Genomic DNA, 27,356 nt, shown 5'->3' on the forward strand with positions numbered 1-27,356 from the left:
TAATCTTCAGACCAAAGAATTTGAGGTAGTTTCCTAGTTGTGGAAGGCTGCTGTTGATTGCATTTACCACATCTTGCACGTTATCCGAAGGCTTTATGGTGGTTAACATCTAATAATAGTTATTTTATTTTATTTATATTTATTTTTTTTTATTTTATTTAATTTATTTTTTTTATATAAATTAAAATCACTTGTATAAACAACAAATCGTAAGATTCCTCTGGCTTTCTGTGTAAGGAATCACTAGTGTATAAAATTTATGTTAATAAAGAATCTTATTATTATTATCTTTAAATCGTCCGCATAATATGATCTTAAAGCTGTACTGGTTTGGGTGCTGCTCCTGGCTTTGTTTGGACTCGGCACCATTATGAGTAAACTTAATAAGTATCGAAGCAGTGATTAATAAGAACACCGACTGGAAAACCCTCCTTCTGCTGCTCACGCGATGCCACAGGCCAATTAATTAACGGACGAAATTCGATGTAACGTTTCTGTTTTTGACACAAGATGATGCGCATTTGTATTCGGATAAGAGGTTACACACGACACCTGAAAACGCCTTTAATTATTTAAGGATATGTAAGACTGTGGCGATTCACGCCGCATTCTGGAAACGGGCACGTGTCGAGGAAAAGTGCTTTTCCTTTTCCTTTCCCCGAGCAGGTTGTTAATATTTTCAGAGCGTGCGCAGAATCTTCAATCGGCAGCCATCGTGTTGCCGATTCCCATAAACTCAAAACGTGTTTCGTGGCTCGCAGGAAGCCCGAATTGCAGTCCACGCACCGTTGCGGAATGCAGAAAAGGAAATGAGCGAACGGGCTCGGTAAGGGCAAAACAGCGGTGGTGATGTGGGGGAGGGATTGTACGGGGGAGAACAGTTCTGTACCACTTACCATACTTGACGGAGATTTTTTTTTTTTGGCCACAGCTGCTAGCGTTTGTTAGTGTCGGAGAGTGGGCATTCGCCTTTAAAATTCCAGCGTGGCAGCTGAAGGAAGTACTTCGAGCAGAAAAAGAAAAAGACTGGCAAACAGCTCAAAAATCGGACAGCTGTGTTCGATAGCTCATTTCATGTTTTAAGCGGCGGATTTAAAAAAAAAAAAAAGAAGAAATTTCTTGTTTGCAAAATAATCTTTATTTGTGCTACCGCTCAACTTCATGATCTGAATTTATACTTTGGTAAAATAGGTTTATGGCTAAACTCTGACAATAACAAATAAGAAGATGAAGGCCTTACCTTTAAAACGCACTTTCAGAACAAAAACTCTCACTGCCATTTGGGCTGTAAGACAGGAGATAACTGGGATTCGGAGTGACTCATTATATCCAAAGATGTGTTGTTCCTGTTTCCCTCTATGCCTCAAATACCTATATTAGGTAGTTTCTCACCGTGGAATACTGGGTGCTTCGGTGGTTGAATAGGATTGCCGGGAAGCCCTTCACAATTCCAAAATCCATACTTCATGTATGCAAACTTGAACACAGCTCCGTGGATCCAGACGGTCACATTACGTAACATCTGCGCTCTGGCACAACTTCTGATTAGATGCTCCTCAAATTAAATCTTGTGGTCAGGCCTTGATAAATCAAGGCCTCAGTTGATTGACCTATTGACTTGATTGATCTTGATTGACCTATCTTGATAGGTTACGCCTTGATAAATTACCTTTTTATCAAGGTACAAGCTACTACAAGCTGGTAAAAGGCCCAGGCCAGCTGGGAAATGTAGGCCCCATTTCAAACTGCTCATTAAGTATTTTTGTAATCAGTGCGAAACCCATACATAAATCATATTTATTTAGCGCTGATTACAAAAATAAGTGATGAGCAGTTTGAAACGGGGCGTACATTTCTCATTTGGCCTGGGCCTATTACCAGCTTTGCAAGAGCCTGAGTATGAGAGAAGAAGAGCCGGACCCCAGGACGTGGTCTGACCACAAGATTTTCAAAATGTACGCTATATGTACACGTTGACTACAAGAACAACACGTGCATGTTGTTCTTGTAGTCAACGTTAATTTAATTTGCTTTAAATTATTACGTGTTTTGTATGTATTTGTATTAGCTGTATGCATTTATTACGACGCGTATGTGTTTGTATGTCTCTGCCTTTTGCTCGTGTCACTCTCTATATTTGTATCTGCTTTATTTGCTCACTTTAGATGTTATTTGTTGGAATATAGAAACTAATGTTTATAATATTTTATAGAAACTAATGTTTATATATGCGTAATTTATGTACGATTTCTATGTTTGCTCTCTAAGTTATAATGTACAAATGTATATAGGCACCCTCCTAGCTGAAGGCTATTCAGTGGTGAAGCATATGTGATAAATTGAATAATAAATAAATGTAGTGTACATAATATTTTTATAAGTAACAGAACAGAATAAAAGATTATAAAAAAAGGTTTATAAAAAAAGGTAAAAATGGCAAAAGCATTTTATTGAAAATGTATGTAAGACATACAATAGAGTACGGGCAAAGTACGATAATAAGAAGCAGTGAATACGATGGTACATTCGTGTTTTTTCGTATTCGAAATTTCAGATCACAAATGGTCATCACTTCTTCACATTCGGAAATGCCTTTCTTTGGGCAAATTCGTTTAATATTACACCACAAAAATCAAGCAACTTTGCCTTGTCACTGTTCGTGTTCAAAATTGCTAATCCATTGAAACGTTCTTGCGCCATTGTGGGCCGAAAGTTAAATCGTTTTAAGACACCGAAGCTCCTCTCATTAGAGGCCATTTTGTTGCTGGAAATGACAGAAAAATGCGCAACACGATGAGGACATTTGAGAAAACATTGTCCAATTTCAACGATACCCTAAAAATGGCTATGGTCAATTTAGAATAGGATCTAAGGATCCAGCAAGCACTAAACAGTAAGCAGCAGGTGGACGTAGTCTATTTAGATGTGGCATCCGCGTATGATAACATATCCATCCCAGCTCTCATAGTCATTCTGCGGGACTACTTCCACATTACAGGAAATGCCCTCCATTTATTACAGAGCACTCTTTGGCGCAGACAAATTGCGGTGACAAACGAAAACATGTGCGCAACGTATGAGGTTGATAAAGGTGTCCCGCAAGGCGGAGTATTGTCTGCCACACTTTTTGCCATAGCCCTCGAACCCTTCTTAGCCCAGAACAAGAAGCACTTCATCACATACGCCGATGATATAAAATTTTTTATTACCTCAGGAGATCAGAAATCAGCTGAATACCACAACCAAGTGGCTAATACTAAAATAAAAGAACTTCAAGAGTATCTAGATTGTATCGGGCTGCAGTTGAACGAAAAAAAGACGGCACAAATGACTTTCACAAATAAAATAAAGCCAAACAAAATGGCAATACTTGTGAACGGCATCCTCGTCCAAAAGGCACAGTCACACATTGATCTTGGTCTCAAGTGGGACGAAGGCCTGACCTTCCGCCCGCACTTCGCATACATCCGCAACAAAACATACGCGGCGCTTTGGGCAACCAGGCAGGAGCTCACCGGTATTAGAGACCCCGGTCTGATGAAGCAATACATCAACAGATGTGTTACTCCTATTCCCCTATACGCGGCACAAATCTGGTCTTCAGCTCCCGAATGCAGTATCAAAGTCTTTCTAGGACTCGAATACTGGCTCTTGAGATGGCTGAACAGAATTTCAGCTAAACCTTTTACCATCTCAAGAGCTATACTATACTCCAATTTAGAGGTCACACCCTGGAGACAAACAATCACGTCAAGGAACATAATGACCCTCGCTCAGCTTTTAACGGGACGACTGGACGCACCGAAAGCCCGAGAGTGGATAAAAATACCCGGCGAAAAACCAAGAAGAGTTGCAGAAAATAAACCACAACTGAAATCGGCATTTACGCAGTTAGATAGCCTCGGAAGATTCTTTCCAGCAAACACCATCCAGCTATTCAACAACCTCAATATCAATCCTGAAAAGCTCTGCACTTGCAAATCCTACAGAAAGGAAGTTCTCAGAAACTCTTACTTGCAAATACAGATGTAATTAAGGATACAGTTCCAGCACCTTGTTCGGCCAGACACAAGCCACTGGGATTTAGGAAACCCGACCTCATCAAGAAATAGATGTCAGGATTGTCATACCTACACAACTCTAATCCCACAGAAGAAGACGACTGCTGGAAATTTGAACTTTCAATTTTTTTTTTTTTTTTTTTTTTTTTTCTACTGTATCGCAGTCATTCCTGTGGTTACAAATGCTGTACGTTGTTTGGCTGTAAATATTTGTGTTTGTGTAAATACGGTGAAACTATCACTTGTGTCTGTTCAAGCAAAAGGTATGCTTCAATTGTCATGGTATTAAGTTCTTACCAGTTTACGGTAGTAAGTAATTAATAACTGAAATATTCTATATTCCAGATAATTATAAATCAGATATTATGTATTTCATAACTGTAACATAGATGTATGTTTTGTAACATAGTTGTATATGTATGTTCACCCTCTAGCCTGTGGCTGTAACTGGGTGTTCTCATAAGAGAAATAAATTGATGATAATAATAATAATAATAATAATAATCTATAGAATCTTTAATTGCAGCAAAGATAGACATACAATTAGTCCCGTCACGGCATGGTGGTGCCAGGGGTTTACAAAACATATTCACAAAAGAGAAAAACATAAGTTACATCAGATTATTAACAAAGCACAGTTTTACATTTTCAGTTCGACGAGGATACCCTTCCTGTATTTTTTATTATTGACCACTTCTTGGAGGTCCCCGTTGATGGCTTGCAGTGAGGGCAGCATTTGCTTTGGCAGGAATCTGTCGGTTAGTACTACCAGGTTACGGTTTGCTAGCAGCTGTGCTGAAGACCGGAGATAAGGGGGAGGAATGCGCCAAGAGCAGTGATCCCAGAAGTTCGGCTCTGTAATTTTACCGGTGGCCATCTTGATGGCGAACAGCAGCCTTCTTTCTCCGATGTAGGACCGGAGCCTGCGTAGGTGAAGAGCTTCTGCTAACTGCGTTGATCTGAGAGCTGGGGGAAGGTGGAGTTTGCTGTTGGCCCATTTTAGAAGCCAGAATTCGGCAGAAAATATTCTTTTGATGTTGGATTCGGCGGCCGAGGCCCATATCTCTGAAGAATACAGTATTGTCGGGTAAAGGATTGCTACGATGTATCTTTTTACCAGTTGTGGGTCGGTGGTGTGGAGCAGCTGTTGTTTGGCGACCCAGCGTAGTGAGTTCAGCCTCGACTGTATGAGGTTTATGTGATCGTTGAAAGATAGTTTGGAGTCGAAGACGACCCCCAGATCTTTGTGTGTTTGAACACTTGGAACTGAGGAGCCGTTAAGCACAGGCTGCAACGTTGTTGGGCTGTCCTTTAGAGAGTACGTTATTTGTGCTGATTTTAGGGGGTTGATTTGGAGGTTGAAGGTATTGAGGTAGTCAGCCATCTCCTGCAGTTTGCTAGTGATTCGCTGAGTGATTTCGGCTGTCGTGTTGGATGGCGATATTCTAGTAAGGAGCTTGACATCGTCGGCATACGTGATTCAATTGCACTTATTGGTCACAAATGGCACCATGATTGCTCAGAAGAGAATGCCAGACAGGACCCCCCCCCCTTGAGGTACACCGGCAGTTATGTGACGCGTGAAGGTCTTTGTTCCGATCTTTAGAACAAGGGTCCTCTTCGATAGGAGAGATTCTAGGAACCAGAGAACATCGCCGCGAAAATTGAAGTAGTTTTCTAAGAGACGTAGGAGATTAGGTATATAGATGGCATCAAAAGCGGAATGGATGTCAAGATATATAACTGACAATTCCTGTCTTTGTTCGAAGGCATCTAAGATGTGCAGAGTGGTTGTTACAAGGTTAGTTATAGTTGACCTTCCTGATATCCCATAGTGTATTTGCTGAGGACTGTCACGGAGAATTTGATGGGTGACAGACGGTAGCAATGCTTTCTCCAGAATTTTTAGCAATACAGAGGCGCAAGCGATGGGCCTATGTTGGCTTGGGAGCGTCGATTGTTGGTGCTTAGGAAGGGGCCAGACAGAGTACCTGTTCCACTGGGGTGGAAAGAAATGAACTTCGAGGAATCTGTTGTATAGGTTGAGGAGTGAGTCGATGATGAAGACACTTAAACATTTGATTATGAACTGGGGGATGCCATCGTCACCGGTGGTTGTTGTGAGAGGGAGAGTATTAATGGCCTGCATCAGTTGTTGCTTGGAAATTCGGATCGTAGCGAGACTATCATTGAGATGAGAGCGGTTGAGGAGTGGCCGATTAGGTAGAGCTGGAGGTTGATTAGAAAATCTGGCAACGTAGTTGAGCAAGTCAGTTGGGTCGATGTTGCTGGAAGAACTAGCCTTTGTTCTGTAGAATGGTTTTCCCCTTTTTAGGGTTCTTTCGAGGTGCTTTTTAATTGCAGCTGATTTGTTTCTGTTGAATTCGGCCCTGGCTTTGGAGAATGAAATGCGGTCTTGGACATCGCCGGAAGCTTTCCACTTGGCGTGTGGTAATTGTTTGTAGTGGAAACTTTGGTTGAGCTGGGGAGTCCACCATGCTCTGGAGCGCGGAGTAATGGTGACTGTCTTGGTTGCGGTGTGAAGGGCTATGGTATTGATCCATTTGGTCATTAAGTCGATTGCGAGGCTCAGTTCACATCCATCTAAGATGTTCCATGGGACTGTGGATGCGGCTTCAATGCAGAGTGCTGGATTCAGAAATTTTGGAGCAGTGACCTTTTTCACAGATTTGGTATTGGGGGTATTGAAATATTTTTTGGGTAGGAGAGCTGTAAATATGATTGGTTGGTGGTCTGATTGAAACATGTCGCCTGTGGTTTTTTCGAGTTGGCATGTTGCCGAGGAATAGACTATGTCCAGTAGGTTTTGGTCTCTCGTTGGCTGGTAGTTAACTTGGAATATTTGGATTGATTGGAGAGATTCTGTGAGACGATTTTTGAGGTGTTGGCTAGATGGCGGAAGATTGAAGTCCCCACATACGATGTGAGTGGCTGCTGGGTGGAGATTATTTATTAACCAGTTAGTGGCTGCGTCAATGGCCATCAAGGGGGCCTCCGTAGCCAGGTGGGCAGGAGCAGCAGTGCGTAGCACATGCTTCTTGATTAGACCGGGTTTCGAGCCCGTGACCACAAAATACGGAGGATGCGGAAAGGTCAGGGAATGACCACCACATATCCCTGGAGCAATATGGCCTTAGTTACTAATGCTCCAAAAAAAAAAAAAACCAAACAATAACCCAAACAATGGCCATCATAGTTGGCGTTGGAGGAAGGTACAGGGATCCGACATCTATAGTGGTACCTTGATGTTCCAGAGTTATCATTAAGGCTTCCACGTCTTGAGAGATACTTGAGACAGAGTGTACGATGGAGAACTTTGTCGTATTGAAAATTATAGCAACTCCACCCCCTCTGCGGTTACCGCGAGAGGCAGCCAGTACAAGAAAGCCTGCAGGAATGGAGCAGCTGATATCTGTCTGGTTCGCCTCTAACCACGTTTCGGCGAGGCACAATATGTCTAGTGAGTTTGAGAGTAGAATCTCTTCCATTGTATTAAGTTTGTTTCTTAAGGACCTGATATTCTGGAACATTACGCGGATGGTAGGAGAGGTTGTAATGCTTATCCTCACGGGAGGGAGCCTTGCTTCCCGGCTGTGAACAAGTAGAGACTCTCGATAATGAGAGATCGGGACAGGGATGAGGCGATCTCGGGTTCTCTCGCGTTGGAGGATGGTATTACCAACCTTGGGCGGAGTTTGTTCCAGTATGTTGGTGTGGGAAGATTCTGGTGCTGGCATCCTTTCTGGCAGGCAATTATACTCGCCAAGTCAGCTGGGACTGCGGTGGGAGTACTTTTGTCGGATCTGAGTAGTCGCTTTAGGTTTCGAGGTTGATTGATAGTGAACAAATGGCCTGATCCTCGTTCCGACAGGCCAAATGGCGACGCTTCCTATCAGGTCTACTTGCTGTCGGCTACAGTCAATTTTGAATGCAGCATATTGTTGACTCCTAGTTTGTAGTTTATGTACAGTTGGTCGTAGATTCAGCTCTTCATATATAACCTGTTTGACTAGTTCAGGGGTTGTGCATGGATCCAGTCGAGATACGAAAAGGCTGGTTGTACTGTTTCTGGTAGTGTCTTGAGTCCTGAAAGCTCGTAGCTTGGAGTTTATTGCTATGCCGTACTTTATAGAGTTTCTCTGAGTGCGGGTTTCTTGTCTGGTATCGCCGTTTAGTGAAGCTGCTACAGATTGGGCAGTGCTGTTATCGTGGTTGCCATTCGTCTGATTTTGAATTATGTCGATTGAGCTCGCTTGGGCGTTGACGTGGCTTGATGAGATTGTCGGTATATTTTCTTGACTGCGTTGGGAAGTCAGCGATGAGTTTAGGTCACTGTGAGGGATTGAAGTTTGGAGGGAACTGTGCAATTTTATCGCGGTGCATGTTAGAGCTTGATCTTTGATGGTTTTGCCACTATTGCTCACCTCGGTGGCCAGGATTTCTGCGTATGACTTATCCCGAGGGGACTCTGAAGGTTGCGCATCATGGATGTTTCTTAGGGCTGTGCAGCCATGTTGGGGTCATGCTTTCCAGTGTGTGAGAGTTGGCTTACGGACTGGCATTGATTTCGTGACTTGTTAGGCAACTAGTTATTTTCTCTATGAGGACTTCCACTATTTCGTTGATTTTGCTGTCAAAGATTTGCTATAGGGATGACTTTAAGTATTGGATGTTAATTTCTGGTTCGGTTTGGCACCCTTCGGACCTCCGCGCAGGTGCGCTTTGGCTATTTTCAGATATTGGCATAATATAAGCTGTCAGAGGTGTTGTTGAAGATGCATCGATGCTTGCATGCGATGTGGGCAGGTTCAGATGGCCTGGTGTTGGTCTGTAGGAGGCGACAGTATGAGGCCTTATATCTGTAACGATGGTGTCAGTCTCGTAGGTATTATCGCTCATATTTTCTTGCAGCTTGGCATAGTGCTGAGTATTATCTAGTGGTGACGCGACTTCGGTGAAATCAATCTCACTGGGCTGTTTGTGCTTTGGGCTGTGCGTGGCGAGTTCTGTGAGTTATTGTTGGAAATTTTCGGGTTGTCCTTGTGGCCTAATGAGCGTAGCTTCTTGCAGCATGATCCCTTGGATTTCAGCCTGGCTGCCATGGAAAGTTTCTTCCAGCTGGATGGGGACAGGCCCGAACATCCGGGACAGATGGGGTTATCACAGCTGGTACAGAGGATGACGTCAACAGCCAAATTATAGCGAAGGGCACATTTCTGTGTCGAGTTTAGGGGTTTTCCGTTTCTGCTCATATTTGGGAGGAAAGCAGTGGGGATATTCAATGGACGGGCGTTTGCGTAGTCTACGTGGATGTCTTGCTGTGAGTTGGCTTCGGGCTAGGGTTTGCGAACTTTCCGCACAGTCGAATAGTACGGAAAGCTGAGTGAAAAGAAAGGGCGCATTTCAGCCTAATGCTGTGATCAGAAAGTAAGCTTTTCAGCACCCGGGGCTATGGCTGGTGAACGAAGGCTGGCAGAATACAACGTGCTATTCAGAAGAACAACGGAAGGCGAATTCCCGTCTCTGACAAAAACAGGAATGCGATGAACAATTTTCTTCCGTGGTTTACTTTCAGCCTTCAACAAAAGAATTGAAATTGAAATTGAAGCATCGCTCATTCCTGCCTTTCTTTTCACGCAATATACTTTTCCTTTTGTGTAAGTTAGAGTTTTCATCACTTGGAATGCGATCCTTTAATTATTTTCTCAATACTCCATCCTAGATGGCTGGGTTAATATACTCACATTAGAAGAGACATCCCCCCCACCCCTTGGTAAACAAAAAACAGAGCCAATCTCGTTTATATTTCTCTCCATCTGTCATTGTAAAAGGGCGAGTTGGAAATGAGGATTATCCACAGTGACTTGGAGAGAAATATAAACGAGACTAGCTCTGTTTACCAAGGGGTGGGATGTCTCTTCCACGTCTAATTTGTTGTAGGATGTCTGCATTAGCCACCCTCGTAGAAACTGATAACAAATAAGTGTTAGAATGGTGAGTGAGAAATTCGTTTCACAGAAGTAAATGCCAGGGGATGATACTCCGGCACGATCGGTGGAGTTCACAACAAGAGTGCATCTGCACTCTTGTTATTTACCACTCGGCTACGTCAGGTCTACCGAATTCGTGTTGGCCAACGGGGGGGGGGGAAGAGGATGCAGTTTGGGCCGCTGTTTCTTTGTTGGTTTCGGTGTCGTTTGATCAGAGTGAGAAGCCGCCGCGCTTATATTTGGATGCCGTTTTTGAAAGCTAAGCGAAACACATTTAGAGAGGGCATCCATCGCTGCCCCATTGCTTTAAGGCAGCGCCGCAATTGCGTCGTGAAAGCGGAATTCCATCATTAATCGCGTGCAGTAACGGGTTGCTGTTTAGCGAAGAAGTTTTTCAGTCGGAAAAAGCTCCTTTCGCACAACCAACGTCGCTCCCCCCCCCCCCAAATTTCCGCCCGACGACACGATGAGGCTTCTGCGTCGAGAAACACTTCGGCGGGGTTCTCACCTCGCACAGCTCGCGATGGCTGATGCGGCGCCTGTCTATTTTTATCTCCGCATTTCAGTGCCCAAATAAAGCGCGACATCCCTCTTAAGTCTCGCCCCCCCTTGTAACTTCTGCTTTTGAGGAATTTCTGCAGTTCCGACGAAGGACGTCGGATTTCTCGCAAGAAACGGCGCGGAATGTTCTGGTCCAGCGACAACGGAGTCTTCCGCCCAGCTTCGTTTCTTTCAGCGTTTCCTGTGTCGTCTAAAAAAACTCAGTCCGCACTTCACGATTCTGCAGAGCGACGCACGCGCCTCGAACGGCCACCGAGAAACCCGTCTCGAGTAAGAAACTGCAGCACCTTCGGAGGAGACACAGAATCCGCGTGGGAGCACGGAATTAGGACCCTTCGAGGCGGGGAGGGATGTCGTGGCTTTTGAGAACAACTGTACGGCAATGCGAACGGGTGCGCAGCTGGGTAAACTTTTCGCCGGGGAAATGGCGGCACTCTCCACCAATTTTCTTTCGCATTCCTGGACGGGACCAAGGATGCTGTGATTGTGCCGACGAAGGACATCGGCGTCCCCTCAGTAAAAGCTGGTAACAGTATTTTTTTATTAATTTAATAAAATTTGACTTTTGACTGTTCAACAGCGAGTGAAAGACAACGGCGTCCTATTCCGATCTCTCTCTCTCTCTCTCTCTCTCTCTCTCTCTCTCTCTTCCCATATTGATCACGTAATAATTCTATGCGGATGATATCAAACTTTAAGAAGATATTTATTGTTCAACTGACAGCAATGAACTGCAGTCCTCTCTTCATTCCCTCTCACTGTGGCTCCATGAAAATATTCCGATCTCACCCTCATCCCTCTTCTCATGTTCATCACGTGATATCCCAGACTTCCAAAATTCTTGTCTTAATTGGGTGTTCTCCCTCTGTTTTCAAGAGTGACAAAGTTCTAATTCTCTTCTCTTTAAGCCATTTTTGATTGTTATTTGGTCACAACTGGAACATCTCTCTCTCTCTCTCTCTCTCTCTCTCTCTCTCTCTCACACACACACATGAGGCAATTCAAATTAAACCAATTAAATGCTTTCGAAATCGCCTTGCCTTTCATCGTCGACACCGTAGAGCCCTTTTTAATGGTCGCTTCAGAATCGTCCTCTTCCGTCCAAAAGTCCTAAACTCCATCATCGATTCTCCATCTCTTCTTGAACAAACACCTCTCACTGTGCCCAAAATCAAATTTCTCACTGCCTGTCCGTCCCTCGTCCTCAGCGCTTGTTTCGAACACCTTGTTTCGTTTCCTTCGGGTAATGAATAATTGCAATATTGATCAGCGTAATCAATTACACTTAAACTGCTCTTTCGTTTCGTAAATCCAAACGTTGGTTGTATTTTAATGACAGCAACTTCTTTGTACAGATCGCCTAATTCTCCCCATTAAGTAGAGTCTGCGTGTCCGGTGGGTGAGAAGTTTGTAAATAAACGAGCATCGACGAAAACGTTTGTTGCAGACTTGAACATCGAAGGTTCATTGAGTCGAGGGTTCCCAAAATGCGTTCGGTTTTCCACCGAAATCTGTTTGTTCGCTTCGTGGTGCATTTTGACGTCACCACTCTTGTCCGTTTGCTTGTGTTATGAAGCACGGTTTCGCCCCTTTAAACAAGCGTAAAAGCGATTATTTATTTATTTATTTCAGCCGCAAGCCTTACTTGAAATGCAATTCCGAATAAAATGAATACAGAAACATTAATTCGAAGAGATGAAAAAAATAAATCAACCTTTTTTTGGATATTTCTAATTTTGACTAAGCTGCGTGGGGATATCAAATCTGCGATGTTTTATTTGTTTCATTACACACCTATAAAACAAAGCCGCAGCAGTTCTCGAGCCTTTCCATAGTTGTCCGCTAAGTCACATTCAAACACGCTCGTTTGCTTCGCAGCGAGGCGGGTTTTCATCATCTTCTGTTTTTGCAGGTTGCCGGGAAAATGATAGACAAAAGAATGGAACGACGAATCAACCTCCAATTTTTAACAAAACTAAAGAAAACAGCGACTGAAAGTTGTGAGTTGTCTCGTTTATGCGGAAGGTATTGTGTCAAGCTCGCGTGTTTCAATGCCACAAAAGATTTTTAGAGAATTTCAAAGACGACGAACGACCAGGTCGTCCAGAACCCACTAATGAAAATGTGGACCGGGTAGGGACATTAAATAGAAGCGATCTCGTTTGTCAGCATTAGAAGTTGCATCCGGACTCAACACGGGCAAAGAAACATTTGGACAAATTTTAACTGAACTTTAGGCGTGAGAAAAGTGTGTGCTGAGATGGTAGCAAAATTTTTCAGGGCAGACAAAGAATAAGAAGACTCCGCTAGTTTGTGAAGATGTTTTGGAAAAAAAAAAGCAGACTTTCTGAGTACTGTAATTACTTGGGATGAAAGTTGGCTGTTCCAGTACGGCCCAGAAACTGAAACACAGCGTTTGCAACAGAAGAGAAAACAATCTCTAGAAAAAGAAAAAAAAGAGAGTCAAGGTCATAAATGAACACCGTGCTTCTTGTTTTCTTCGATATTAAAGGAATTATTTTGGCGTATACATCTCACCTAATCAGAGTGTCAAACAAATGGTGCGTGAAAAACTTCGAAGGAAGAGACGTCAATTGTAGAACGGTGGTTGGATGCGCCATCGAGACAATGCTCCAGCACACGACGCTCTCTCTGTTCACCACGTTCTGGCCAAAAAACAAATCCCCGCGAGGGAACATCGACCCTACTCGTAGACATAACCTCTCGTGACTTTTTTTCTCTTCCTTAAACTAAAAAGTGTGCTTAAAGGAAGCTATTTTTAGTCCACTCAAGATAGTCAGAGAGAAAATATAAAAAACGCCACAAGTGTTAAAACGACTTGCAGAAGATGATTTCCAGAAATCTTTCTGTTCTTGGAAGAAACGTATGGAAAAATATGAGCAAGCCCAAAAGGCAAGTATTTTGAAGGGAAATAACTTGAGATAACTCGCACCTCCAAATCGTTCCCATTATCTTACAATTGTCCCTTACGTACCTCGGAACAGTCTCGTTATTTAATACCCACACCTCTTCTATTCTACGGTTGGCCGAACATAAACTTTCTAAAGGTGAGTAAATGTCGCTAATGATGGAGATCTCCGCTAGCTGTCTACTTTACGAAGTGTGGGACTGGAAAAGGTCGAAGGAAAGTGATCCTGGGATTAACTCCCACATTTTTCAAGTTACTCACATGTTTTAAATTCTCTTCTCGTTACTACAACAACAGAAACTTAAACTTGTTTTTTGTGCGTGCGAATTGCCAGAACTCATTAGCGGACGCTCATCCCGATTAACTGTCATTCAATTCTGTATTTTTTTTTTTTTTTTTTAATAAAAACCCCAAACACGAGAGGTATTACAACCTATAGTACTTAGTCCGTGCTTGGGTTGGAGGTTGAGAAGACGAAAGAAGATATTTGTTGATATTGGACTTGAACTTCTGTAGATTGAAATTTTCAGGAAATACGTACGAAGGAAGGTTGTTCCAGAAAACGGCAGTTGAATGAATAAACGAGGAAGATGAAAAGTTGGTTCTGTGGGTTTGAAGTTGGACACTAAATGGATGTTGGCTGGTATTCAGACTGTTTTGAAAGAGACAGCGGGAATAATACAAGCCAATTCAGAAGAACAGTGCCCATGGAAGTATCTGTAGAAGAGGCATGCAGCAGAAACAGTGCGTCTATGAGAAAGCGAGTGGAGAGACTCTGTTAAAGATGAATCATTAATTAACCTAACTGCCCTCTTCTGAATGGAATCAAGAAGCCTGAGAGAGGTTTTGGGGGCACCACCCCAGATGTGGGAACAATATTCCATGGCAGGGCGGATTTGCGATTTATACAGAGTGAGCAGCTGTTTGGGAGAAAAGTAACGCCGAGAGCGAAAGAGAAAACCAAGTTTTTTAGATGCAGAAGAAGCAATATTTGTAATGTGCTTGTGCCAAGAGAGATTAGAAGTCAAGGTAATCCCCAAAAGAGATATATCATTTTGCCTAGAAATCGGAGTGTCACTAAAGATAAGCATAGGAGCAGAAGAATCCTTTTTGCGAGACATAACACAAGACTGAATTTAGAAGGGTTGAAATCAACTAAGTTGTCTTTGCCCCACTGGAGAATTACCTGAAGATCGGCATTTAAGGAATTGGTAGCAGATTTTCGAGAAGTTGAAGCTGATTGAGCAGGACAAGGTTTCTCAAAATGGAAAGTTGAATGCAATATTCTATCATCGGCAAAACTATGGATAGGATTTCCAGTCAATGGAAGAAGGTCATTAATATACAGGAGGAAAAGAGTGGGGGAAAGAACTGAACCTTGGGGGACACCGGCATTAATGGAGAAGTTAGAAGACAGAGAGCCGTCTACCATCACCCTCAGTGAACGATCAGAGAGAAAACTGGATAACCAATTACTAAAAACAGTTGGCAAACCATAAGATGGAACCTTGTTTAGAAGACCTTTATGCTAAACACGATCGAAAGCCTTTGATATGTCAAGAGCAACTACTTGTGTTTCACCGAACCTTTCCATTGAACTTGTCCATAAATGGGTAACATAAGCCAGAACATCACCAATGGATCGACACTGACGGAATCCATACTGGCGATCGTTGATCAGACAGAAGGTTTCTAAGTAGTTTAAGAGTTGGCGGTTAATTGATTTCTCCATTGCTTTAGAAAGAGTAGAAGTAATTGCAATGGGACGATAATTGGATGGGAGGGATTTACCACCCTTTTTAGGAACTAGCTGGATATGAGCAAATTTCCAAGCAGAAAGAAAAACACCTTTGGAATAAGAAAGTGAAAAAAGGCGGCAAAGAATAGGAGTAAGTTCAGGAGCACACGTTTTGAGAACAAGTGGAGAAATACCATCAGGACCTTGAGCTTTCTTAGCATCAAGATTCATCAAAATCCTTCTGATATCCTTTTGACGGAAGACCACAGGAGGCATTGAATGGAGCGTGTTGGGAATGGTGGGAAGTGTTTTATCAAGATCATTAATACAGGAGTTGGAAGTAAAACGGGATGCTAGCAAGTCAGCTTTATCCTTGGCTGAAGTGACAACAAAACCGTCTGGTTTGCACAGAGGTGGGAGCAGAGATGGGCAAAAGTTGCGGCCAATAGCTTTGGCAAGAGACCAGAATGCTCGGCTACCATTAGGGCAAGAAGCAAGTTTTCTACTCTTAGCCTGTTCAAAATCTAGTTTGGACTGATTAATAACTGCTTTACAATTGTTGCGAGCTTTGGTGTAGGCAGAAAATGAAACTGAAGAATTAGAAACAAGCCAATTAAAATATGCAACATTCTTCTCTTGAACAGCCTTAGCACATTTATTGGAAAACCAAGGTTTAGAAAAAGGACGAGATTTTAAAGTGGTGTGTGGAATAAAGGATTGCATTCCTACAAGAATAATTTCACTGACACGATCTCAGCAAACGTTGACATCAGAAGTTTTGAAACAGTAATCCAACCAAGGAAAAGAATAAAAGAAATCTCGCAGGTCATCCCATTTTGCATTCTTGTAATGCCAAACAACACAAAGGTTGGGAATAGCCATGAGATAAAGGTTCCATTGGAGAAGAGACAATCACCAAGTTGTGATCTGAAGTGCCTAAAGGACCTCTCACTTCGACCTTGTACTTAGAAGGGTTGTTTGTGAGTAAAAGATCAAGCGTGTTGCCTGTACGGTTAGGATGTCCGGTATTCTTGTAGGTAAATGAACAATCTGTGCAAGGTCATTAATAATTGCAAAAGCCTCAGTATCTCGACCAGATGGGTCAGTGTGACTAGAAAACGGAAGCCAGCTGGAGTTGTGAACATTAAAATCACCAAGGAAAATTACCTCACTGTTAGGAAAGTTGGACTGGAGAAAGTCAAGTTGCAAAGAGAGGAAGTCAAAGAGCTGCAAGTGATTAGTGGAGTTGGGAGAACGGTAGAGACAACAGATGAATTTGACACAATGAGGTAGAGAGATTTTAAGCCAATGAAGATAAAAGAGAGGAGATTGCAAATTACCAATTCTCTGACAGGGAATATTGGGACGGACATATGCACAAGTTCCACCTTTGACGCGAAAGGAATCATACAGCGAATGATTTGGGCAACTGAGATGAGCAGTTGTTGAATCAACCGATAACTGAGATTTTGTTAGAAAAAGTACATGGGGTTTGGCAGACTGCAAGTGGAAATGGACATCGTTGAGATTAGAATTGAGACCACGTATATTTGTGAAATGAATTAGGAAGTGTTTGGGAGGTTTAGATCTTTTCACAGATAAGCTTGCTCTATTAGTTTGACAATTCCTGGTGTATTCAATAGTAAGAAAAAGTGGGTGTGACATGCTGTATGAAGTAATGAAATTTTTGGATATGCCGTACACATGGTAAGGGTATACCCAGATCCTTGACATAATGTGGCCTCGACAATGCTCCCGCATACACACTACTCGGACTCCCTCCAGTCACTATCTGGCAGAGTAGAGGTAGCAAGATTATACACTAGCTGATCCGGAATCCTCCTAGAGAGTTACCAATAGGTTCAGTCCGGTGTACTAACTATCGTCCGGCCTGCGAACTCCGTTTTAGTGCTGTACCCTCGAAAAGTAAGGAGGTTTGGATCTCGCCACGATGTTCATCATAACCTCAAAAGTCGTCAGTCATACTGCATGATGGAAGAGATGGGAAAGCATTGACTGGAACTTAGCTCTGGAGACTAAACATGGGTTCCACCACTTCAAGCCTCCAATAAGCAAAGTGGTGGTATTGTACCGGTTGATGAGAGTCATCTAGCACCTAGTACTGCCTGGTAACATAGAGGGGCGGCGTTCCTCCATGTGGTGTGGGCGCCACACCTCGACCCCTGCTTACGTTGGTTCACACCTGGGTGGTCACCCACCATGTACTTGTGCATGGAGGTTATACCCAGGATTACTAACAGTTCCACCATCGTGAAGGTGCAAGCAGAGGATTTGGCTGTCACAGACGGTCCGGACTTCGCCGAAATTGGGTCCACTTGATTTGAGTGTCACCCGAATATCAGTTCCATCAGCGTTTTAGACTCCCAGGTAGCAAGTGCAGCTTGTCTGGCATATCTGAGAGAATGTCTGTGACAACCTCAAGCACCAAACTAATGTCAAATGAAGCTCTGCGTCATTTAACCTTTATACATTCAGCGCTATTTTCGTTTAATCATATAATTTCATATGATTAAAAGGGCCCAAGGATGAACCCTGTGGTACACAAACTTCTTGTTTAAGAGAGTATTCATTACCTTTAATAGTTACGGGACATTTCTCTCTTTTCCAAGTAATTTAAGCTTCATTTGTCGGACAACCCCCAACGGTTTATTACGAGAAGACGCGATTTCTTTTGTAACTAAGATATCTCTGGCGCCGTTTTCCTCGATTTAAGCCAAGCTTTTGACAAGATAGAGCATCGAAGATTATTGGAAAAACTGGATCGGGATTTAAAATGATTTTGAAATAATCTTCGATGTCAAAGCCTCCGATGTGAGGCTTTGACATCGAAGCAATGTGGACATGTGTTTTTATAAGGGGCGGCTCCTAGAACGTTAGTTCAACTCCGCCTACTATCACTACAAATGAGCCAGATGTGTGTGTGTGACGTCGGTTTGTGTGTATTCTGTGTGTGTGTTTTTTATTATTATTATTATTATTATTATTATTATTATTATTATCTGTTTATTATTATTATTATTATTATCTGTTTATTTCTCTTACGAGACACCCATAGACAGCACGTGGCTAGAGGGTGTGGTTACATTATATCAGTATTTACGAGCATATTTACACGAACTTATTTACAAAATTTGGAGATGCAAAAACACAGAATATGTGGTTAATGAATTAATTGTTAAGTTGGTTTAATTAATTGCGAATGGTTGTTAAATGCTAAATATTATTATATAAATTATTAAATTAGTCTTCTTATTATATTTATACTTGCCGATACACATTACCAAAGATTTCTGTCCCATACATTTTGTCTGTACATAGTTTCTCTGCATCTATATTTAAATTATTAAAACAATTCACAGTATTTGCTGGGAAGGAAGAATCTCCCCAGAGAGTCCAATTGAGTCAGTTGGCACTTGACACTTGGTTCTTCTCTGTTTATTCTCGGTCGTATCATCCGGGGGCGATTGATCACGTTTCCCACTTTGGGCGAATCTATTCTCTCCGTTAGTAGCTTTGCCAGAGTTAAGATGTTTCTGGTTGTGATGATGTACTTCCAGGGTGTGATGTCCAGATTGACAGACAAGACCGCTCTTCAGATGGTAAACGGTTTCCCGGCGATCTTGTTTAGCCATCTCAGGAGCCAGTATTCTACTCCTAAGAAGGCCTTGATGTTGTTCTCGGGGGCCGATGACCAGATAGTCGATGCGTACAACGGAATCGGTGTAACGCATTTAAGGATGTATTGGATCATGAGATGAGGGCTTCGGAGACACGTGAGTTCTTGTCTAGTGCTCCACAGTGCTGCGTATGTCTTTTTCCTAATGTGTTCGAAGTGAGGTATGAAGTTTAATCCTTCATCCCACTTAAGGCCAAGGTCAACATGTGCGGGGGATTTTTGGACTCTGGTACATTGTTCACATAGATCGTGATTTCGTTTTTCTTCTTTCTGTTGGTGAAGATAATTTGGGGAGTTTTATTTTCATTAAGTTTCAGGCCAATGTAGTGCAGATATTCTTCTAGCTTCCTCATTGCCTTGTTTGCTTCCTCTGATAGATGGGGTACAGTTTCTTGTTCTTTAGAGATTACAAAAAATTTCAAATCGTCAGCATATGTAATAAATTGCTCACAGTTTTGAGCTAAAAATGGGGCTAGTGCTATTGCGAAGAAGGTGGCGGACAATACGCCCCCTTGAGGTACTCCCCTGGAGATACAGTAAGATGCTGTTTGTTTCCCGTGTATTGCGATAATTTGTCTTTCTTGAAGGGTGTTAGTGAGAATGCTTAAAGTACTTCTTGGAATGAGGAAATTCTCCTTGAGGATTACTGTTATAGCTGGGATTGAGACGTTGTCGAAAGCTGCTGCTACATCCAGGAACACGGTTCTGTTGTTCTGTTCTGGCCACTTGGCTACCCAGAAGCATCAATCACCTGAACAGATGATTCTGGGTACTCGTTCACACCACGGTAAAGTGGGCCAGTCCTTGTAAAGTATTGTCTTAAGAGAGACTCTGACCCACCTGATGTTGCCAAAAAGTGGACCAGATTCTTCTAGGGGTCCAGTCCAGAGGATAGAGAAAAAAAAAAAAAAAAAAAAAATTTTAGATTTTCCCGTGGTGCAAAAAAAAAAAAAAAAAAAAATGATATCACTGTAAAACGTGAAACAAACAAAAAAATAATAATAATTAAAAAAAAAAAAAAGACTGTGACAGCAACCCTGAAGAACGCAATAAGGAGTGAGGGAAAAAAATAAGTAAATAAAATAAAAAATGTGATATTACTGTAGAACACGAAACAACAAAACAAAATAATATAAAAAAAATAAAAAATAATAATAAAATAAAAAAAATAAGATAAAAAAATATTTTAACAAAATAATAATATAAAATAAAAATAAATAAATAAAAAATAATAAAAATGCAAAATAAAATAAAAAAATAAAAAGCAACCCTTAATTAAGAACGCAAAAGAAAAGAGAGAAAAAAACCAAAAAAAAAAAAAAAAATGTGACTGCTTGTAGAACGCGAAGAGAAAAGAAGAGATGGGGAAAAAAAAAAGAAGAGAAAAAAGGAAAGAAATAAAAGGCGGAGAGAGAAAGATGCTGTTTTCCTTCCTGCACACAGGCCGCAGAAAGAAGCTCCACAGCTCGTGTAGCAGGACGAGGGGGGGGATTCATGATCGGTTTCAGTTCACTGCTGGGTCCTCGATGTTTGCCACTGGGGGCCTGTTAATCCTTCGTCTGCGCTTAAAGACTTCAGCTGAGTAGGTTTGCAGTGCAGGGAGGTTGTTCGGGTTCTGTAGGAAGAGCTCTAGATGCTCGTCAGAGATCTGTGTACAGCTGACAAGGTTGTGTCTCAGATCAGCATACGTAATGCACTCGAACAGTAATTAGGTATGAAGTTTCTAGTGAAGGGGTGAACCAAGACTGTACAGATTTAGTAGCAGTGTAGGTTATATCAGGTAGGAACCTTCTTTTGACAATGCCCAGTGTTGAATTATGCCATCGAGTTTGCCAAATGTTGAAGAGCTCGTTGTAGCAACGCGTCATCTCAGCCTTGGGGTCAGCATCCAGATTAACCTCAATATCGAGGATCCTTGTTGGGATATTTCTCGTAATTGGGAAGCACAATCCACGGAAGATGACATGTAGATCGAGGGGAAGTGCTCCCGCAGTGACCTGAATGGCAGGAGTGGAGACCGTTCTACACTCGGCAGATTGCCATTAACATTGACCTCTGGATGGTTCCAAGCTTGTCTCGCATCTTTACAAGAGTTACCCGATGGAACCAGGCTCCGGCTGCATAGGTCACAATTGGTAAAAATACTGCGTTGTAATACAACCGAAGGGACATTTTGGAGAGTCCCCAATCATTCTTAGAGATGCGTATGATGGTTCCTGAGATTCTCTTAACTTTGTTTCTTAGATTAACAAGATGTGGGAGAAAGCTGAGTTTGTGGTCAATAATCACTCGAAGTACCTTGGTTTCGGTGACGATTGCCAGTTGAGCATTAAATATCTTTACCTGCGGTGGGCGCCTGAGATCCAGTCTATTCTTGAATATCATCATTTTAGTTTTTGTTGGGTTGATATGCAACTTATTAAGTGCGGCCCAAGTTGAGAGATCGTCGAGGACCTGGTTTGCGTTTTCTTCGATGGCGTTCCGTGATTGCCCTGACACCACCACTGTGAGATCATCAGCGAAGGCCACAATTTTCGCATTCTTGAAGGTGCGGGAGAGTCAGTCTTGGAGGACTATATTCCAAATGAGGGGCCCAGGACTGACCCTTGGGACAACCTCGATTTACTGATCTGGTGACTTGCTGGAATTTTGACGTGAGAATAACTGCTCGGTCGGAAAAATAATTCTGGAAGAGGCTGTATAATTTCCGGGGGCAAGCGGCAGTTCGAAGGCTTGCCAAAGCACTGTCCCACCAGACGGTGTCAAAGGCTCCTTCGAAGTCTATGAAGATGGCCAATTCGAATTTTTCTTCAGAAATTTCAATATGTAAGACCAAATCGGAAAGAGCTTCTTCACACGACCTTCCACGGGTGAAGCCATACTGGCATGGTGAGACCAAATCGTGCATTTGTAGCATGGAGACAACCCTGAGAGCCATGAGTCGCTCAAGGACCTTACCAACGTTAGCCTGCAGAGCAATAGGCTGGAAGCTGCGGGGGTCTGTTGGTGGTTTGTGAGGCTTCTTGATGAGGCAAAGGAGGGCAAACTTCCATTCTTTTGCGAAACATCCTTCATCCAAGCATTTATTGAAGAGAAGGAGTAGATACTGCGGCTGCAGTGTGTGAAAGCGGATGATGAAGATGTATTCTATTAGGTCAAGGCCTGGACACTTTTTGGCATTGATGTTTTTAAGGACTGCTCCCAGTTCTTCTAGTGTGAATGGGTCAGCTTGCTCTTTTGCTATATAATTGCTGAATGTTCTGGGTGATCCTCAGAGCTGTCATCAGGTGGAAACAGTTTGTCTAGAATAAGGTTGGCAGAATCCTGCCAACACTTAGTTTCCTGATCGTCTACTTAAACAATGTTGAATATTTCTGGGGAGAAAGTTTTCTCTCTCAAGATCTTATATGCCAGGCCCCATGGATTTGTACGGTTGGTTTCTTTTACGAAATTTTCCCAAGTTTCTCTCTTTCTGGCTGCAATTGCCTCGGTATGCTCATTCGTTTTGCCGATATAATCCCTATGAAGGCGTTCGACATCAGGAGCTGGCCAATCACGGTGTTGCTGGTAGTTCCTGCGCGCAGAGCGGACTGACTTACGAAGGATGGTAAGTTCCCGTGTCCACCATGGGCAGATTGCTGGGCAGAACACCTTCTTCCTTGAGGACCTGTATGAGGCTCTGAGTATGGAATGCTGGATAAAGGTGGTCAAGTCCTCTGCATTTAGCGAGTCCATCTGTGATGGGTCTATATTTGGAAAGTCTAGTTCTATGGAGCTGTCATATGCTTCCCAATTGACGTTTCTCGAAGAGAATCTATTGAAATCAGTTGGCCTTGCTCTGTTGTTGTTTCTCGGTGGAATCAAGTCAAGATGGAACAGTATGGCTCTATGGTTTCTAACAGTCAGATCTGGAGTTACCTCTCAGCAGCTCACTGACTGACGTAGGTCCTTTGTAGAGAGAGTTAAGTCAATATTAGATTCACCAGTGGAGCTAGAGTAAGTAGACATGTAGACATGTATAGTATCTTATGTAGGACGGCACCTGAACGAAAGTTCATCTCCGTCTTTGTACACTGTGATGGTTACAGAAAGCACTGTAACAGGCCAGAAATGTGTGTAACGTTATGTTCGTGCAGTGTGTGTGTTGTTGTGTTGTTTAGTTGTTTCTGGCCGTTTTGTCACCAGGCAGGCGATCACCTGGAAAGCCTGCCCAGTGTCCGTCTACACCACGGGGAGGTAGGCCACAACTGCGCAAGAACCATGGCCAACCTCAACAGTCACGTACTGAATGTCCAAAGAGGATTTGGAGCCATTCAAAAGAACCCCGCGCCAGCAAGCCGGCAACAGCGCGCACACACACACACACACACACACACACACACACACACACACACACACACACACACACACACACACACACACACACACACTCCCAGGAGAAAGGACAGCAGAAGACGAAGAAATAAGGATGAGAATAGCATAAAGTAAAAAAAAAAAAAATAAAAATAAAATCTTTATCCATTTCTTGCCCACATCTGTATGCAGTGCTGCCCAAAGTGGTCCACAAAGAGAAAAGGTGTATTGTCAAACAGAAGTTGTAATGTCATTCAATCATGATCGGCAGGAACAAGTTCTAGATATAATTCTGAATTCTGTTAATCTGGAGTGGTGTCAGAAGTCCCTGGTAGATGACGGTATCACTGAGCAGAGGTTTAGTTGAAGAGAGTCTTGATAAAGGATGAGTCAGAGAAGTGCAGCATCTGTCAAAATCTTTGTGTGTTCTTGAAAGCCACAACAATTTTGTATATGACGTCATCAGGACGACGAGGCAGCGCACAGTTGTATTATGATTTATGATGCATTTTCAGTTTCATTTCTTGAATTAACATTGAGGTTGAGAGCCTTCCTGCGATTAAAAGCAGCATTGCAGAAGGTTTGAAGGGCCTGGAAATTGTTGACAGAAATGAGTATCTTCTCACCTCCGGGACACAAGTTTGGTACTGTTGCCTTAAGAGCCGATCTTAGATCATCGTAAATGGAGCATTCAAAAAGTACGTGAGGAGAGTCTTCCGGTAGCCCACATCGACAGGAGACTGTATTGGAAAGTCTGAATTGGTAGAGTTTTGCGTTAAGCGAACCATGCCCAGTTAGTATGTAGGAGGTAAACAGTGAGGGTGAAAACCATTTTCTGGTGGATGATGCAAGTAGTGCAGTTACGTCGGGAACGAAGTTTTTGGTGATAGCTCCTTTTTCGGTAGAATTCCATCTATTCTGCCAGGTATTCACTAACAAATTCCAGCATCTGGTTCGCTCAGTTTTGGGATCAGTCTGAGGGTTAACAATGATTCCCTGAAATTCCACGGAAATGCCTTTGCGGATGTAAAAGCAAAGCCCTCTAAACACAACATGCAAGTCAAGTGGTATGGTGCCTGCAAGAGTCTGTAAAGCTGGAGTTGATACTGTTCGGCAAACGTGAAGTAGGCTGAGGAGAAAGCAACGTTGAATAGTGGATAACTTGGTTTGTACTGTTTTGAGTGCAGTACGTCTAGAGTAAGTAGTGAACTGGCTAGGCTGGTTATGGATAATAAGATTTTGGCTGAGGACAAAGTCCTCAAGAAGCTGGCCATGGCCATCGGCAACCGCACTGTGCCAGAAGGGGGATTTTGCATTCAAGTCAGATGCAACCAGGAATTGTTTGGAGCCAATAAAATTCAGGGTGAATTCCAAAAAGTTTAGTGCTTCATTGATGTTACCTGAGGGAGGGCTGTAGAGTGACATCAGATAGAATGATTGATCTGTATATGTAATCTGGATACAGGTGGAGAACTGATTGCAGAGGCCCGGGATAATCAGGACATTGAGTTCCCTATTTATGACTGCTATACATGTTTTAGGGTCCACTGGGACAGGTTGAATGACTCGAGTGTGTATGGAAAAGCCAGTAATTTTAGAGGTTGGATGAGGTTGTATTCTTGCAGCATACGGCTCTTGAATCAGAACAATATCAATTGAATGCTCCTCAGTGGCCTGGCGTATTTCATCCGCAACTGTGCAGGACCTTTGCCCATTTGTTTGCATCATTCGCAAGTATTTAGTTTGAGATTGAGATACGGGGGCTCCACTTAGGCTTCCAGAAAGAGTGGGCAGGACTGGAGCGGGGAGACAACCGGTATTTCTTGTTGGTTTAGGCATCGGCGGTCCTTAGTCTTACGAGTTCCAGAGCCCTTTGGTATTCTGGGCATAAAATATCCCGGAGAGAATGGTTATGTGTTCGCCTGTTCCTTTTACAATTCACGCAAGAGGGCTCTTCATCACGGTAGGGACATTCTGCTTGGACATGCTCACTCCTGGCACAATGCCCGCAGGATGGAGATTTGTGGGAGCAGTGTTGGGAGGTATGCCCATATCCCAGACATAGGAAACACCTTGTGATAATTGTAAACGGACGAAACCGGTGTGCGCTGCAACCAAGGAATAATCTATCTGTAGAGAGGACGGTTCTGTAAATCCTTGGGGAGAAGCTAATTACTTTGTGTTCTGTAGAGCTGGATTTTGATTTTGTTGCAAACCTAAATGTGGTCTCAGCCTTAACTTCCTCCCAGGAGAATCCTCGGTCCATTAGGTTTCTGTGGAACAGATCCTCAAGTAGTTCATCGTTGGAAATATGCTTTGGAACATCGTACACTACGATTGACGGATTTGACTTTTTAGGAGGAGCTATGACCACTCCTGCATTTGTGAGAGTACCACATGTGGGAATACTTGTTAGGTCTTCTTTTGTTGCGGTCTCCAGTAGGACTCCTTTGTTCCTAATGGGTCTCAGGGATTTCACTTTTAGATTCTTAAAATCAGCCCTTATAGTGATTTGCACCAGATCTTTGACGTCATTGCTAGTCTTGAGCTCCGAGGTATCACTTGCTCTCAACAGTAGTAGATACAGTGGCTTCTTCTCTGGGTGGTGCACATGGAGAGTTTGTATCATGCCATGGTCAAGGGGCTCCTGTCCCCGACTTCACTGCAGCAGCATAAGAAGTGACATCCGCAGCAGGCCCAGGGGAGCACAGAGTCTCAATATAGTCAGGGTCAGCTTTAGTATAATTTTAGGGCTTGCCAATAGCATCAATGACCTTTTCCAGGACTACAGTTTTGGACCGAAGTTCTTCATTCACAGCTTTGAGCCTCTCATTGTCAATGAGGAGCTCAGTTGTAATTGACTCAAGGGTGGACCACAACTCCTGCACTTCTGGTGAAGCGACTGGAGTCGTGGTTTAGGAATGCGATCAACTGCCTACTAAGTCGAGAGATTATTTGGTGAAGGGTAGCTGGCTCTGAAGTGGGTTCACCTTCCGGGACACTAGATGGAGGAGGTATCCCCAGTCTAGGAGAGGATTTTAACCCAGCTGCGATAGCGTTGGCAAGGGCTGTCGGTGTGATATTGCCCCAGAAGTAGGAGCAGCATCGGTGGGTTCAGCAACAGGGCTTTGGTCAGGGGCCAATGCCAGTGGTTGCCCCTCATCTTGGGTCACAAACTCCGAACAGCCCATGTCTCAATGGTCTCCTTAGTTTTCTTGTTGGCCTTCTTCTTTTTCATCGAGAGATATCCGCTCTTGAGCTGGGTCTTTGGCGGGGCACTAGTTGGAGGGGGATTCTCCGGAACTGTTTCAGGCTCCTCCTCACTAGCAGAACTGGAACTTTCCCTCCCGCTCATCTCAGGTGGAGGGAGTGCAGGATGAAAAGCAAAGCACAAGCGTAGCGATGAAATGCAGCAATGACGAAAACCAGCAGTTTGTTGGGCTAGGGGTTGGGCTGTCTGAGGATATAAATTTTAATTTGCACTTGAGGAGCAAGTTCGCAGCACAGTTGCTAGGTGGCGCTGCGAATAGCGCGCTGTTACGATCTTAAGGTTTTGGTCAAGTTTCCAAAGCACTAATTAACTATACTGTTTGTGGAGACAATTGAATTAATTCCACTCATTATACTGTATAACACATTATGAAATAAGGGGATTATAGATTTAAGCAAATAGGCAGCAGCCTAATTAAAATATAGGGTGTGGCAGTTCTCAAATCCAGGAATTCCAGCAACCAATCACAGGAGAAAGCACTGTTCACGTGACTTGTTTCCGGAAGAAGCAATGGCCGACCATTTGCTAATTAATTTCTCGCTAAATGTGGCAACAATACTAAGAACCCCATAGTCTTCTTTGTAGTGAGTAGAATTTTTTATAGAAATAATAACAATTTCCCCAGTGTTCCAAAAGTACAGTTAATCAAACTAACAAGCAGCAGGAACAGTATTAACTGACACTATAAAAATCATTACAAGACATACCACAGGCAGAACTACAGTGGGAGCGGCC

General features: G+C 43.0%; 1 protein-coding gene across 1 annotated transcript in view; it reads left to right on the forward strand.

The window, feature by feature from the left end:
- Positions 1 to 27,356, forward strand: part of LOC150076631 (monocyte to macrophage differentiation factor 2-like) — a 104,421-nt gene that overhangs the window by 64,716 nt on the left and 12,349 nt on the right. The gene's annotated exons all lie outside the window — the stretch shown is intronic.

The sequence above is a fragment of the Mastigoproctus giganteus genome, chromosome 12 (genome assembly GCF_048544385.1).
Source record: "Mastigoproctus giganteus isolate SK-2022 chromosome 12, ASM4854438v1, whole genome shotgun sequence".
In the NCBI taxonomy this organism is placed as follows: Eukaryota; Metazoa; Arthropoda; class Arachnida; order Uropygi; family Thelyphonidae; genus Mastigoproctus; species Mastigoproctus giganteus.